Source organism: Diabrotica undecimpunctata, chromosome 6 (assembly GCF_040954645.1).
Source record: "Diabrotica undecimpunctata isolate CICGRU chromosome 6, icDiaUnde3, whole genome shotgun sequence".
NCBI lineage: Eukaryota > Metazoa > Arthropoda > Insecta > Coleoptera > Chrysomelidae > Diabrotica > Diabrotica undecimpunctata.
The window spans coordinates 127,035,841-127,053,497 of NC_092808.1; positions in this window are offsets into that span (position 1 = coordinate 127,035,841).

The following is a 17,657-nucleotide window of genomic DNA, read 5'->3' on the forward strand; positions in this document are numbered from 1 at the left end:
TGTGTGGTATAGAATACCTTGGTAATGGCGGTGCTGAACTCATATAATTAGACGTACTTGGGAAAATTTTCTCTGGCTCGGGCGTCTGTTTTTGCAATATTAAATTATATATATCAATTTTTGTTTTTAAACGTTTATTCTCCGGTATTTTCTTTATTTCTTTAAAAAGAGACAAACAGAATAATTTATCTTCATCTTGTTCATCCTGTTTGTCTGGCACTTGTCTTTGTGCTAAACTTTTTTCTAATATATTAGCAAAGTGCTGATCAGCCGGATGAAGTTTAAGTTTTTTTGTTTTTTGGCGTTCCCCTGTAGGTGTAGAAACAGTCGCTTCCAAAGACGAATTCTGCACACTACCATTTTCCACTTCTGATATTGGAAGTTCTGCATGTACTTCTGGACCGAAGTTACTTTCAGTAACATTTTTTTGAACTGAGTTTTGCAGGAACCTCAACCTATTATAATGAATGTACGTGCTTGTTGGTTTTGCGCCGGAGCCCGATTTTAGCATCTTGTTTTTTTTTGTCTTGTTTGACATAGTGATCCCTTATGCTCTTCCATTTTTTTTGTAATGATGTTCCTGTAATAGATAAAATATTGTTACTTTGTTGCAGATATTTGGCAAGTGGATGTTCTATGGGTGAATTACATTATTCTTATAAGATTGGAAGGTCTACTGTGGCAGGAATAATTCATGAAGTATGTAAAGTGTTATGGAGAGAACTAAAAACTGTAGTAATGGAAATACCCACAGCAGATAAATGGAGAGAAATTGCTAACGGGTTTGAGAAACACGCTAAGTTTCCTAACTGCATTGGCGCAATCGATGGGAAACATATACGGTTATTCCAACCGGCACAGTCTGCTTCACTATATTATAATTATAAACACTTTTTCTCACTACTACTACTAGCATTGTGTGATGCAAATTATTGTTTTACATGGGTTGATATTGGTGCATATGGGAAAAATAGCGACTCGGGAGTATTTCAAGAATCTACATTGTACAGAATGCTTATGGAGAAGACACTGAACATTCCTGAACCAACGGCAATAACAGGTGGGTCCATTGTGCCCTATGTAATAGTGGGTGATGAAGCTTTTGCTCTGATGGAAAATTTAATGAAACCATTTGGTGGAAAATTACTCACGTACGAAAAAAAAATTTTTAATTATCGTTTAACTCTTGCAAGACGGTATATCGAATGTACATTTGGTATCATGTGCAACAAATGGCGAATATTACATCGACCGTTAGATGTAAATATTAATTTCGCTGAAGATATTGTGAAAGCTATTTGCGTACTCCACAATTATGTTAGGCAAAGAGATGGTTCTACGTTTGAAGAGACGCTTTATACAGCACCGCTAACTAATCTACAACAATCCTCCACTCGACGCACTGGAAGAGTGACAGAAAATGTACGAAATAAATTTATGCATTATTTCGTTAATGAAGGCAAAGTGGACTGGCAAAATAGCATGATTTGAATTGTAAAAAAACAATAATAAAAAAAGTTCTTACCTAATATTTTTTTCTTTTCATCGGTATCTTCGTTGTGGCAAAAAATTAACACTATCTCCTCCCAAGCGTTTTTTTTAATAATTTTATTGCTATATTCGCTATTAGTCATGTCCCAAATGGCTGGTCTTTTTTGAATTTCATCAATGAATTTATCTGTATTAAATTCTTCGCCCATATTTTTGATATTTTTAGATTATTAAATACTGATAATACACCACACTGCACAAACTGCGCCTTCCAACTGCATAGGCCGATGTGTTCCAATGTACTTTGTCAACCGCGCGTTTTGTGTTGAAGGCGCGGACACAAAGTCCCGAGCGGTTGCTCAGCGGCGACTGCGCGTTTTTCGAAAGGCGCGTTTTCATGTAAATAAGCAGCTTCATTTCTTAGTAAGTTACAACCGCGCTGTTTCTGAAGGCGCGTCGACCGCTTGTCATCTGTTACTGCTCTAAAATAATTTATACTGTTCTTCTAAACATTCAGTCATTTTCAGCAAGTCTGCTTTTTTTCTTATCAGAAATAGTTTAAGGTTCTCTGTACAGTGGAGGCATAGCCTCTGGTTCAATAAGCTTGTAAACTGTATTTCGGACTACAGCTCGTCCTCTTGGTCTCTTGAGTAAAGGTGATGTCTGCCATGACTGCAGGATATGCGTTTGTCTTATCCGCAGAACAGTCGGTTTGTTTACTGTGACCTGTATCCAACGTGCTTCTGTTATTTTTCTTAATTTGACTCTCAACAGGTCAAGTCAACAAAATCTTCCTGTTTCATTTCAACTATTTAAAAAGATTTTCTTTGATCTTGCCGATTTGATTAGCTCAAGTACATTTTGAGTGGAATATAGCTGACTGCTTTTTTTATCTTTTCGATGAGAACAAAATCCCTATCACATGGTAAAAATGTCCTGATACAAAAATTTTTTTATTTGCTTCAGTAAAGAAGTTGGCTGACATTAGATAGTGACACAATGATATCATCTTTCAATTATTGTTTTGACCGACACAACATCGATCAGACCATATAAGTTTTCGTTCCGCTTCAACCTCTAGTCTTTTAAAATTCTCAAGAACATACCTTAAAATACAGGAAGGTATTTCAGCACTTCACCTCTTGGCTACAGTTTCATGCCAACAACACATAGTAGTTTCAGAGGTTCCCATATTATGGATAGCAAAATTGTAATTTACGTACTGACGCTGGTAATAAACATCGGGATGTGATAAGTTAGGTATAAAAATGACTTGTTGCAAATCCACACATAAAACTATGACATTAGAATTCAACTTAGCTGCTTCTTCATCAGCTTTCAAACATTAATATGCACTTTCTGCTTTTCGGTGATGTAGCTCGGATTCAGTTTGAATCTTCTCCCGTTCTTCCTAATTTTCTGCAGCACTCAGCTAATAAAATTCTTATCACATACTTTGCAAGTATCGAAGCGAGGAACTCCAAAACGTAAATTAAAATCTTTGAATATTTCTCTGTTAGTATGGAATTTTACTTTAACTTCTGGATACAATATTGTAAAGAGCTCAAACATTTTGTTAATGTTTAGGTCAGGGTTGAGACACTTGTTTTGTTTGAGTTTCAAGAATAGTGGCTTTCTTGAGATGGAAAAGATGAAATATGTTGTCTGATTAGGTCTTTTACAGACTCCTTTTTCGGTCTTCAGTTGGAAAATTCAAATTTATCATTAATTTCGATGTATATTATAGTATTCATCATTCATCACCAGCGATGATTTGAAACCCTTAAAACCATAAAAATTTTCGGTCCACCATGTATTCTTTTTGGCTAAAAAAAACTCGTACCCTGTTTTTTATAGTTAAGAAAACTATACATTGAAGTAGTCAGTAATTTTAATATAATAGTACCTAATAAAGTTAATCCTTGTTTTATGATGTGATTGTATGTACTAGCCAAACACGTCAATAAATTAGTATTAGTGTTGGATAATTTGGCTAAACCGTTGGTACTAGTGATTTGAATAATCTCTAACATTTTGAGTATAAAGAAATATGTAGAGTGGGTCACCAGCGAAACGTAGAACAAAATAGAATGACACAAACACGTTTATCTAGAACTACTAAATTCCAGAATAGAAGCAGAGGAGAAACGACTTAGAAAGTTATTTATTTATTTATTTAACCTCCTTTAAAACATAAAATGATTGTTATTACATTAAAAGAGTGCTTACTACTGCTAAAAACTAATAACTATATTAAAAACTAAACCTAGACAGAATAAAACAAGTAAAAAACACTATACATCTAAATTAAATTTTAAGACAAGAACTTTTGCAGACTAGAAATCTTGAATAGAAAAGCAAATAAAGTTGTCAATAAAGCAGCAAAGAATGACAATAGAAACTGGGCAGAAAATCTTGCTGAAGAAGCAAGCGCTCGTCGATGAACATAAAAAATGAGAAAATTACATAATATCACTAAACAAACGATATGCTACCCACCCACCAATTGTAAAAAGCAATACAGATGAATATGAATAACATTGCCACAGAAATAAGTCAAAAGATGACATGAATATTTCAATGAATCTCTAAGCTTAGTATTGACACTACCAAGAAACGCGCAGAATGTAAACTAACATAACAAACACAAAAAATAACACCAACGAAAAAAATAGAAATGGCCATAGAAAAACTGAAGCGCAAAAAGCAGTCGACCCTGACATTCCACCAGAGTTGTTAACAACTTGTCCAACCAACACAACAGAGCTAATCAAAGCATTCTGGCAAAGTGTCTGGAGAGAGGAAAAGTTCCTCCCAAAGAGTAGAAATCGGGACTTATAATAAAGGTGCCAAAAAATACTGACAAAAGGTATTGCGAAAACTGAAGAGGAATCACTTCTGAATACAATAAATAAATTAACCACAGTAATTATAAACATAAACAACCGATTGACAAACAGTGTAGAACCAATTAAATAATCGATTTAATAGACTGACCGTAATGCAATAAGAATTTTATTTTAGAAACGAGATTCCTACTGTAGACAAAGTTAAGAGAAGTTAATGAGGATAATGATCTGCCTAATTTTAAAAGAACATTTTATAAACTTCTTAACACACCTAAATTTTAAGTATCAAAAATGAGAAATGCAGAGCATGTTATTAGAAAAAAATTGATAGCTTTGTGTAGGAGAGAATATTTAAAGAAAATTAAATATTACCGAAATTATGGTCGTAAGATTTATTACCTGAATGACACGTGAGTTAATGCTGGACATACCAAATCTAAAGTTTGGATTGATAAGTCTATTGATTCTGCAAGGCAAGCCTTTCTGGATGGTTTGTTGTCGACTGGATTAACAAAAGAGGAACAGTAGGCGGTACTTTAGACCAACGCGGAGCTTTATACTTCTGTTTCTTTAAAATGTAAATAATAGAGTTAATTTTAAATAAAGTAATTTTATTACATAATAACAAATCATATGTTGTTTACTTATGAGAAACCTGTCAAACTCAGAAAAAATGTTAATAATACAATATAAATAAACATTTTATAGTAAATTTAATTAATACGTGAACTAAAAATAATTGTACTCGTATTTATATAAAAGAGAATTATAAAAATTTAAACAGATAATTCAATGTTGTTATTAATCGGATGACATTGTTATTAAATTTTGACAATCGTTAAGAATCGAATTTTTTAGTGACAGATATTCTTGGAATTTTTTACTTCTCATTTAATGTTTATGCTTCTCATTTAATGTTTATATGCAGTTTTTAATTTATACCTGCTTAAAGTAAATATATGATGACTAGAAACGAATTGATCAAGAGGAGTGAATCGATGTCAAGAACCGCTATTCTATGACGCTACCCGTGACGACGCCATCTTGTGGCGCTAGTTCCGTGACGCCCGCCTGAGCATTTCACTGTAAAAATAGTAAAATTAGAGAAAAAAAGTAATACGTCGTCAGTATAGAAGCCTCGTGTCAAAAATCTGTCAGATATGTTTAAATGTAAGTTGAAATGTTGTGTTGGCACACAGTCAGAAGGACCTTTCCGACAAAGTAACAATCCGCAAAACATAGTTGAACGTTTGATTGGGCCAGTTTCTGCTACTAAACGTAATATTACTTTCGATAAATGGTTTACCAGTTATCCGCTCATGATCAATCTACTTCAGACTCATCATCTTACATCGGTTTGGACAGTTAAAAAGAACAAAAGGCTAATTCCAACAGCACTTCTGAACACACGAGGAAAAGAAATTCGCAGTTCAAAATTTGCCTTCAAAGAGGATATAACGGCTGTATCATATGTGCCAAAAAAGTCAAAAAATCCTCAAGTAAGCCTCTTTTCTACATTGCATCATGATGATACTATAATTAAGGAAACTGGTGAAAAGAAATTACCTGAAATTATCGACTTTTACAATTCAACCAAAGGCGGTGTAGACATATTGGATGAGCTATCTTTGGATGAGTTGGACTTTGACACTATTTTTTCGTTTTTAAATACAGCTGGAGTGAATGCTCAAGTTATATATAAAACAAATACAAAAAACGATAAATTAAAAAGACGAATTTTTTTGAAAGAATTGGGTGTGCAGCTGATTTCTGAGTTTCGAAGCCAACAAAGACAAAACCCTTCCTTGTGTCGACCACTACGTAATAATCAGCAACCAGAGGTACATCAGTTGGGACCTAAGCGACGTAGGACAAGCAGTAGATGTTCTGTTTGTTCAAGAAATAAAGATAGGAAGACTCTTTACATATGCATGCGATGTGAGACTCCAATTTGTTTGGAACACGCAATAATGACAATAACACGCAATTTTGAGGAGTCGTAACTTTTTTATTTTTCAATGTATTTTGGCAAAATTTTTTTTCTTTAGTTTGTAGAATCGTAGGCTATAAGTTCATTTAGAGTTGTGTGATCAATAAAATTTTGCATATCTGAGTGTATTATTGTTCACTCGTGTTTTTTGACTAGCATAATTGCAATATGTTGCATAAATGATGTTTACCATTTAAATATAAGACTTTTAAAGTACCATATTTAATTTATTTGAATCATAAATAAGTAAAAAACCAAGAATAACCATTTTAAATGATTAAATTTAAAAATTTTAACTTCCTGCGTTAATTTAGTTTGGGGTATGACATATCCCGGAACACCTCTCGTGCTAATTTATCTAGGCATACTAACGCAGGGTTAAACGTTGTTAATAGAATATTATTCAACACTTTTACACTAAAATACGTGGTAAAAACACTTACCTTGATAATTTGTCGACTGTTCTAACAACCATTCAAATTTCGTCATTTTGTGTCATGTGGAACAATTTCACCCAATCATGTCAACATTAGACTGATAATTGCATTCAGTGCAATTTTCAATCCCTATGACAACACGATCGAGTTTGACAACTTATAATAGAGAACACCAACGAATCTAATGTTAACTTAAATTTTAATAAAAAACTTCCCAAATCTCTTATAATATCTGATTCACTTAGTTGTCTGACATCAATTTCTCAGATTTATCCCTCTCATCCAACATTGCAGCAGATTAAGTTAATTTTATACCGTATATACCAAAACAATTTGACAGTAGAGTTCCTCTGGGTACCGTCACACGTTGGAATAGATGGTAACGAAAAGGCAGATAGTCTAGCTAAGTTCGCAGTAACCAATACAACCGCATCAGTGGAAAATCTAACGGTGCATTTGGATTTAAAACCTTACTTAAAATCAAAATTGTACGATGTTTGGCAAAACCAATGGAATAGAAGCACCACTAAATTGATAGAAATAAAATCTTCCGTCCTTCCATGGAACTCCTGGCCTTCAAAGCGACAACATCAAGTCCTATTAACACGTCTCAGATTAGGACACACTTCTACTACACATGAATACTTGTTGAAGAAAGAAGAGGAACCAGTGTGTTTTGTTTGTGAATGTAAAGTGACAGTGAAGCACATTTTGATTGAGTGTCCAATATACTCAGTGGAAAGACTATATCATCATTTTCCAAAAACATTAAAAGAACTTTTAGGAGAATCTAAATACGTAGCTGACTTGATAGAATTCTTGAAAACTATAAACCTTTTCAATAAAATTTAATACAATACATTAATAATTAAAATATATATTGTATACATTATTATGTAATTGATATTTTGTATATGCCTATGTATGTCTTTATCACTTTTGTATTTTTCTTATGCTAATAACCCTAAGTGGTTGAAGCAAAATAAATAAAAAAAAAAAAAAAAAAATTTAATAATTGTACTTTCACTAACTGTACTTTTAATAAATAAATGTTTCGTTATGTTGAGTTATGATTTTTTTTTTTCGAAAAATTATCCGCCGAATATCCCTCGGACATTGATGAATGCCTCATAATTTCATGACAAATTTCTCAAGCTCGTTGCTTGGTAACAGCACTCAGCCTTCGGCTTCGTGCTGTTACCAAGGAACGAGCTTTCGATTGTCATGAAATTATCTCGTCTGTTATCAATGTCCTAGGGATATTACTACTGATAATCAAAACAATAATGTAAATTACAAGGCGAAATACTAAGGCGAATCTATGGAGCGTTAAATGAAAATGGTGTCTGGAGACGACGATACCACTTCGAACTCTATAGAATATACCAGGAACCAGATATCGTAAAACACATTAAGATATGACGTCTGAGGTAGGTAGGCCATGTAATGAGGATGGAGCAAACCGACCCAGCTAGAAAAACCCTCCTTGATAGACCTATTGGTCAAAAAAGAAGAGGAAGACCCAGAACAAGATTCCTAGATAACATAGATCAAGATATGAGAAATATGGAAATACGTGCTTGGCGGAGGAAGGCGATGGATAGGGACGACTGGAAAAAAATTCTTGGGGAGGCTAGGACCCACACAGGGTTGTAAAGCCAAAATGATGATGATGATGAATGTAAATCACAAGCACGCCACGTTGATTTCATAAAAAATGACTAATAATTTAAATTGGACTTCTCACAGCAACCAAAAGCACTATGAAGGTTAGAATTAATGTTTTGAAGGGAAGGCACATTCTTGCAGTACAGCCAACAGCAAAAAACTTAAATACATTTACAGTTTAAGAATGAAAAGGGTATGGCCCAGACACCCCCTGGGTCCAGTTGTCCCTGATCACCCTAATTTTTAATCAATGATAATACAAAAGCTAAGTATAAAACCATAGCGAAAGAAAAAAATATCAAAGAAAACTACAGAAAAACATTCTTTTTTGTTTTAATATTTCGGAGCTCCAAAACCTATTAGAACGCTTGTGTGAAATACCTTTTTTGCGTTGAACTTTTTTTATTTACTAAACCATTATCAGGACAATGTATCTTTATTGCCGAAGTAGTACAAAAACAATGCATTCGCTTTAACGGAAAATCTTTATAGGTACTGCTTTAAAGGAGTTTTTAGTTTGTAATTAAACGTTACTGTATTTGTACGCGATATATACGTTTCTTGACGTTTATTTAACTTTATGATTCTCAGAACTTCTAAGCAACTATAAAAATTCTCTTTTTCAAGTTTTTCATCTGCTATTTCAAATTCTCAATAGTTAATTATCATTTTCTTTGCCGGTTTCTAAGTACTTATAGTTGTATTACAGTATGCCTGCACGTACTGTTATAGTACCTATTGTTTTTTAAGGACAAAGGCAGCTTGGAACAGGCACTAAATAACACTCAAGGGAATGTTAAATATATCGTTAGCGAGTTTGCATCCTTTGCGAAATACTTTTATACCATTTTATGCAACCATTTTTTTTGTTTTCTTGTTAATTGCTACATATGTTGTAGTTGTGAGTACTGCGTAAACATAGGTAATTTTAACAATTTATTCACTGAACATATTAGAAGTAACAACACTAAACTCGGCAATATAAACGTGAAGCCTGAACAGATAGACATAAACGAAAGGATGGCAAGTAATAAAATCGATCTAATAAAATTTCTTTCCTATATATATCATCTATGTCTTCCAAAGGGGATGATGCAGAATTTTTCCTCTACATTCCTCCTGATGAATTTCATGATTTTATTCTTCTGGTTTGCAAAAGTAGTATGATTTTAAGCTTATAAACAATTAATATAACTTAGACGCAATAACATGTGGGAAGTTAATTTTGTTATTCACCATGTTGGCATTTTTACACGAATTAAAAAAAATCTTACTACCCTTACTACTACCCTTAAAATCCGGGTTGGCCTTTTTTTTCAAAAATTCATCGGGGTTTTGTTTACAAACAATAAGCAATTTAAAATGAACCATCCGAAAAGTTAAGAATTCAAGTTTGAACAAAAAAACTTTTAAAATGATTCCTTTAAAAATGAGCCGTCCACGATGCGACAAAGATAAAGGGTTTAAAAACAAAGCGATTTTTGTATAGTCGTGATTAGTTCTGTTTCTTGACCAATCCTCTCCAGTACTTCTTTATTTGTAATTCTATCAGTCCATGATATTTTTAATACTCTGCGGTATAACTAGAGTTCGAAAGCCTTGATTTTTTTTTAAATTGCATGTTTTTAATGTCCAAGTCTCAGCTCCCAATAATAATATTGAAAATATATAGGTAACAGCGAATGGTACGTAGTCTGATCTCCAAATTTAGATTTTTGCACGTTAGGAGTGGCTTCTTTCGTATAAATGCTGATCTGGAAATCTTTATTCGCCTGTTTATTTCTGCAGTATTGATTGTCAATGGGTGAGGTATCTTTTGTGGTCTTTTTGTAATTAGCATCTACTTGGTTTTTTTAGTTTTTATAGTAATTTCCATCTCATCACTATTCATACTTAAGCTTTCGATAAGATGTTGTAGATCTTCTATACTCGTTGCCATGATCACAGTGTCGTCTGCATATCGTAAGTTGTTAATTAATTTTCCGTTAACGGTAACTCCCGCTTTGATATTATTGAGCGTGTTTTGGAAAATTTCTTCAGAATATAAGTTAAACAAAAGTGGCGATAAAACACCTCTCTAACTGTCTAACTCCTCTACAGATCTTCATTTCTTCCGAGTGTTGATCATCAATTTGAACTATGGCACTTTGGTTTCAGTATAATGTTTGCACTATATTTATGATTTTACTGCCAATGCGCTTGTTCATAAGTATTGATATTAGTTTTTCATGTCTTATTTTATCGAAAGCTTTTTCGTAGTCATCAAAGAACAAGTGTAGATTAACGTTTACATCCCGACATCGCTGAATCAATATGTTAATGGCAAATAGTTCTTCTCGAGTATCCATTCCATTTCGGAATCCGAACTGCGTCTCGCTAATATCCTCCTCTAGCCTTTCGTATATTCTCTTATGTATTACTTTCAGCAGTACTTTTAAAGTATGACTCATGAGGCTTAGTGTTCGATAATCAGAGCACTCTTTTGCTGCTTGTTTTTTAGGGATGGCTATAAATTCTGACTTCTGCCAATACTTCCAAGTTATCCTCTTCCACTAGTTTTAACGTCTCTCTAAAGTATTTAATTCTTGTATCTTCTGCATTTCACCTCTTTTACCTTGGAAAAGTTTTCTAACGTTCTAACGTACTAACACACGTCACAAGAGTTCGAAATTAAGAGATGAGTGCGACAGGGGTGTGTATTGTCACCACTACTATTCAGTGCATACCTACTCTGAAGAAATTATGAAAAGAGATCTTGAAGGAGAAACAGCAGGAATAAAGGTCAATGGAACACCAATTAACAACATTAGATATGCGGACGATATTATCATAATAGCAGACAACTTCCAAGACCTCCAAAAGCTAATGAACAAGATAGTTGAGTATGGAGAAGAATATGGATTATCAATAAACATACAAGAAAACTAAGTTTATGAGGATATCAAAAACCCAAAATAATGATGAAAGCCTGACAATATTAACGGTAAAACTTTAGAACAAGTTGAAAACTACAATTATCTTGGCACCATAATTAATTACACAAACGATTATTTCAAAGAAATCAAAGTTAGAATAGAAAAAACAACAAACTTCAATAAAATGAGAAACGTACTTTGTGCAAGATAACTGAAATTAGACTTGAGAGTTAGGCTGGCAAAGTGTTACCCAACAAGGTGTTAACAATTGCGTTGTTATCCAAACCTAACATTCTCCGCCGTATTAACTTGCAGAACTCACGTTCTCCCTTTCTGCCAATGAGACTGGAGGGTTACGGTCACGTGCCACCTAGGCTGTTTGTTAGCGGCAGTGTTCGCCTTTCGGCTTATTTTATTATGAATTAGTTTCACACAAGCGAAGTAAAGTTATTGTTGTTTTTTTCAATATTTAAAGTAATAAAATACAAAAAGAATGGATGTAAGTGTGTGACCAGTAAACAAAAGTATTGGTGAAACTGCTAGAAAGCGAGTGAACGCATCGGAAAAATAGAAAAGAAGTAAGGCAAAGAAATGCAGGTATTTAACCTAACTCTAATCTTAACTGTGCATTGTTAAATTCAAGATGTCTTGCTTAACTTAAATGTTCAGATAAAAAATAGACGGTAGCTAATCTAACCGTTTATCTTCCGTTTTTTTAGATATACAGCAACAGGCCTCACGAACTTCCCGACATACAACCACCATACTGGCGCACTATTATGCAGAACAATATCAGCCCAGGATATTAGAAGCTTCCACTCAAAGTTTTATGCAACACAGGATAAAATATATCAAGATAATTTTATCTTAAAACATTTGACTATGCAGCAAATCCAAAGAAGGTCCCCTAAAAATAATAGGAATGCAGTGCAACAAGCTAGAAGCGAAATATTTTGTACGAAACATTGAAAAGCAAAATGTCGCAGTTTGCTATACTACATTTTTGGAAACCTTAAATGTATCCAGGTTTAGGATTAATCGCTTAGCCTAAAGGTAGGTACTTTACTACTGGTGAAATGTCAAAAGAGAAAAGAGGAGGGGACAGAACCTCTCACAAGTTTACAGCCAAAAAAGTTAGTGTTATGCGTTTTTTTGAATAGCTTGAACTGTAGCGAAACACATTATTGTACAAATAGGAGGGGTCGAAAGTATCTCTCAGCTGAACTTAATGTACGAAAGCTTTGACGAATGTAGTTGAAATAAAAGAGCAATAATTTAGATTTATTTTTAACATAGAATATAACTTAGGATTTGGTAACCTACGGGTGAATGTTTGTTCATCTTGCTTTTCACTTACCGAGCAAATAAAAGTATGCAAGGATGTACAACCAAAAGCTACTCTCATAACAACTAAACGAGTACACAAGTTAAAATATACAGCATTTTATAACTGTCTTAAGGAGGTCAAAGATGACTACCGAAACTTCCAGATCAATCCACTTATTGTAGTCGACAGTTATACGTTAATAATAATTTCTGTGTTGTAAAAGGGTCTTCAAAATCCAAACTTACTAAGGAAAACATAACTTTTTAAGTATGGACTGAAAACGAGTTTGGAAAAGGTTAAGATGTAATAGCATCCTGTTTATTTGATTTATTATGTGCTATTGATATGACCCCATACACAGCTATTCGTCTTATTAGTGATGGGTGTGGGGATCAGAATAAAAACAATTGTACTTGGCACTCTGATTAGCCAAATCATATAACGGAGCTCCAGCTCGTTTTCCAATGACAGGTCACAGCTTTCTTCCTGCTGATCGCGTTTTGGTGAGACAAATTACAAGTGGAGAAGTGAAGTTGCGGACACTGCACGAAGCATCACTAAACGAGGACAAACTTTGCGTAGCTTAAGGCCCGAGACTATTACTAAAGGTAATTGTATAGCGAAACCCCAAAAGAAAGACGACGTAAATACTCTTTTAAACAAACATTATGAAGACGAGTGAAGAAATTTTGAAGAATTACATTTTTACAAGCATGTATTAGACGATCCAGAAGAAGGAGTTACAACTGAAGAAGATGAAGTGTGCCTTGCTGTTAATGAGATACTTTTTTTCCAAATTTAATTTTTTATTGGCAAGTTTTATATTTTATTCGTAAAGTATTATGGTACTTTTTTATCTGAACCATTAAGCCTGGTTTCAAAACTTACTGTTACCACCTTGTTACAGAAGTTACACCTCACATTCTCCAAATTTTAGTACCAAAAGTAACATTATCCAAATTAATAAGTATTTTTTTTGTATTTAGCGATGAATTCCCTGCCATATCTTTATAAAATCCATTATTAAGTTATTTTCTAAAAGTAAACACAAAATTCGTTATAGTTGACTTTATAATATTGTTTGTAGACGTTTTTTTCATTTCCTCTAAAATTTTAAAAAGTGGAGAATGTGACTTTTCCATCTATACCCTTCATTTGTAGTCCAGTCGTCAGAGAGTTGACCTCTAAAAATCATACGAACAAGCAGAATTTTGCAAAGAATATTAATTTTGGGAATCCAAAAATGATGCAAAAAAGTTTCCCTCTTTTACCCCCGAGCTTCCACCTAAAACCCGCCTCGCAGGGGGTAAAAACTTAAAAAAAATCGATTTACCAAGAATCTGTATACCGTAGAAAAAAATGCTTTAAATAAAAAAGGTAGCTGAGATAATTTTAAACAAAAGTGTTTTTAAGCATTTCTGCGTAGAATGAACCATTCTCTTAGAAACAACGCTTGAAGCGACCGTCGATTTTGCATGTCAGCTACGCTCGCGAAATCAATGTTCAATCAAATTTGTATCAGCTGGACGGTAAAAATTCGATATCTTTTGATCCAAATGTCTTATCGACAAAAATCAAGATACGTTTTAAAGGCAAAGAGTGCATCTTTCATACGCAGTTTTTGTATTTTTAGGTGTTAAATAAATTAACGAGGCGCGATTTTTGCCATTTTTTACGATTCTCGTGAGATCAATAAAATTACTCACTTTAATTGACCAGTTGTAATAAACTTTCCATTTTTAGAGATCAATCTTTAAAACCTATGACATGAAATTTCAATTTTCAGTTGTAGTAACAAATATGAGGCATTTGAAATATGAATAAAAAATGCAGAATATAATGTTTTACATTACAATCTATCACACGTTACGGGAAATGCATTTAAGAAGACTGTTTTAAGTGTAGATTATTGCAGTAGTTTTGTTCTTTTAAAAAACATACTAGTGTAACTGAAAAAAATTTAAATTTTTTAGAACATTTTTTGTGTGAAAGTTTATTAAATCCAACGTTTTTTAAGCATATTTCAAATGCCTCACATTTGTTGCCAAAACTCCAAACTAAAATTTCATGCTATAGGTTTTAAAGGTTAGGCTCTAGTAGTCAAAACTTCATAGTGGCCAGTCAATGAAAGGGATAGATTATATTGATCTCGTGAGAATCATAACAAATGGCAAAAATCGCGCCACGTTTATTTATTTAACACCTGTATAATATCTGAGTTTATTTGCGGCAAAATACAAAAACCTGAATACAAAAGCTAAACTCTTTACCTCTAAAACGCATTTTGATTTTTGTCGAACTTGAATAAAAAGATATATATATATATATATATATATATATATATATATATATATATATATATATATATATATATATATATATATATATATATATATATATATATATATATATATTTTACCGTCGAGCTGATACAAATTTTATTGAACATTGATTTCGCGTGCGTAAGTGGCATGCAAAATCGACGGTCGCTTCAAGCGTTGTTTCTAAGAGAACGGTTCATTTTACACAAAAATGCTTAATAACATTTGTGTTGAAAATTATCTGAGCTACATTTTTTATTTGAAAACATTTTTTTCTGCGGTGTATTGATTCTGTCTAAATCGATTTTTTTCCGTTTTTACCCCTCGGCGAGGGGGTTTTACAGGGAAGCCCGGGGGTAAAAATGGTAAACTTTTTTGCATCTTTTTTGGGGTCCAGAAATTAATATTCTCGGCAAAATTCAGGTTGTTCGTATCATTTTTAGAGGTTCAGTGGCATTTTCGTCTCTGACGACTGGAGAATTGTGGGAATCGCCAGAAAATTTACATCTCTCGTGGATAGATTTCAAAATACTGTAGTTCAGCAACTGTAATATAGATGGTCCAAGTATATGCTAAATCTTAATTGACACAGTTGCACGGCTTAAGCCTGTGAGTCCAAACATTAATATAACTCTAAAAATTGTGTTTCGTTTTTATTCCAATTTTAGCGATAAAATACCTTTTTTAAAAGGTAAGAAGTTATACAGAATAAGAATCTTTTAACAAAGAAATTAATTATAATTTTTAAATCAGTATGCACTGATCGGCTTAACCCGTCGGATGGAGTGTTAAATGGCACGCCAATGGTAAGAAGCTTTTAATTCCTTACAACTTGGAGAACAATTTTTATAAATTTCATTATCCAAAAGAGCGTGTATATGCCCTAGGGGCAGCAAACGGCAGTAAAATAGCCCCTTTCGTCTGTCCCCACCATTTTATTATACATCGTGTGTACGCGTCAGGGATTTGCATAAATATGTACTTTGTTAAAAAAGCAAAAACAGAGAAAAATAGTCGTGCATCGGCAGCAGCGCGGTGGCTCGAAAGACCGGCTCTTCGCGTCAGCGTCCCGTTCGTCCACTTTTTGATTAACACAACACAAGAAACAAAACTGGATCTTACTTCTCACCATTATCGACATGGATCGGAATCAACCATCCAAAAGTTGGTTTAGATATTTTCAAGCATAAAATATTACATAGAATAAAACGAAAAATCAAAAAGAAGGTATTACATTGAGAAAGAGTAGGTACCCATATTTCATATTGTTTTCAATATGAGTTGATGAACTAATTAAACGATTTATTTATTTGTGTATCACATTATCATAATTCTATTACAACAGTTTTTACCTTTCCGGCATTTTGCACAAGAGAAATTGTTGACCTTAGTCTGAAATTTTCTCACGTGTACAGGAAATGTACTATAATATGTATATGAATTGAAACGTGCCGCATAGTTAAGCAGAATATATTAACAATTAAAGTTTAGTCAGTAATCATTACCAACTGTATGTTTCCTCTTCTTCTTATGTTAGGACAATGACCAGTGGTTACTAAGTTATATTTAGGACCAGCTGTCTCGCCATCTCTTGGCTGTCTTCTTTATAGTGTCTTTCCTACTAACCGTCCTCTTACAATCTTCACTATTCTATCATATATTCTCGTTATATATGGTTTTAGTTTCTTTTTGGTTCTCTCCCCCCATCGTACTATGCCCTAATATCGGATTGTTTTCTTATATCCTCGTTTCTTACTCAGCCCCACCTAGGTTCAGTACTGCCGTTATTCGGGCCTTTTTTGTATCAATTGCTTTTTCAATCGCAGATGCTTGTTTGTTCATATCCTGTTGCTTCTTTCCGTATTTGAGTGGATGTTCCCCGATAAATGTCTTGGTGACCTACTCTCTTTAAATCTAGTCTTCCAGTTTCCATTGGTCTCGGTTATTCAGAAATTACTCTTCTATTCCTCTCGCTGTTATATTCTTGTCGACTCTTTCTCCCCTTTTGTTCTTTTGTTAATTCCTTAAATAAAGTTAGGCATTTTGTTTGATTTGTTAATATTATCATAATCTGATTAAATTTTTACAAAAGTATTTGTTGATCGTTCTTAATATTTGCTCTTAGAAGATCCTGTAGATGTCCAAAATTATACGGCCTACCTAAAAAACTTCTTCTTTTTATATCGACATGACCCTGTATGTTTTTCAATGTGTCTCCAGTAAGTTGTCATTCCATCGTTTTCGTCGTCTTCCTATTGGGGAACCGTCTCTTGTCGTCTTTACTACTCTATTTGTTGTCGTTCGGCTTATATGATTGTTCCATTTTACTCTTCTATTTCTTACCCAGTCCTCTCTCTGCTGTTTCTAACATCCGTTTTGTCCTCTCTGTGTCAGGTCGTGTTTCTGCCGCGTATGTCATTATTGGTGTGATGACTGTTTTGTAAATTCTGCCTTTCATTTCTTTCCCGATATTTTTATTTTTCCATATTGTTTCATTTAGGCAACCTGCGGTTTGTTTGCTCTATTTACTTGATCTTCCACTTCTGTTTCGAGCTTTCCGTAGCTAGATAATGTGATGCCTAGATATTTAAACTCCATCACTTGTTCCATTATCTGACCTTCCAGCTCCAATTTACATCTGAGTAAATTTGCTGTTATA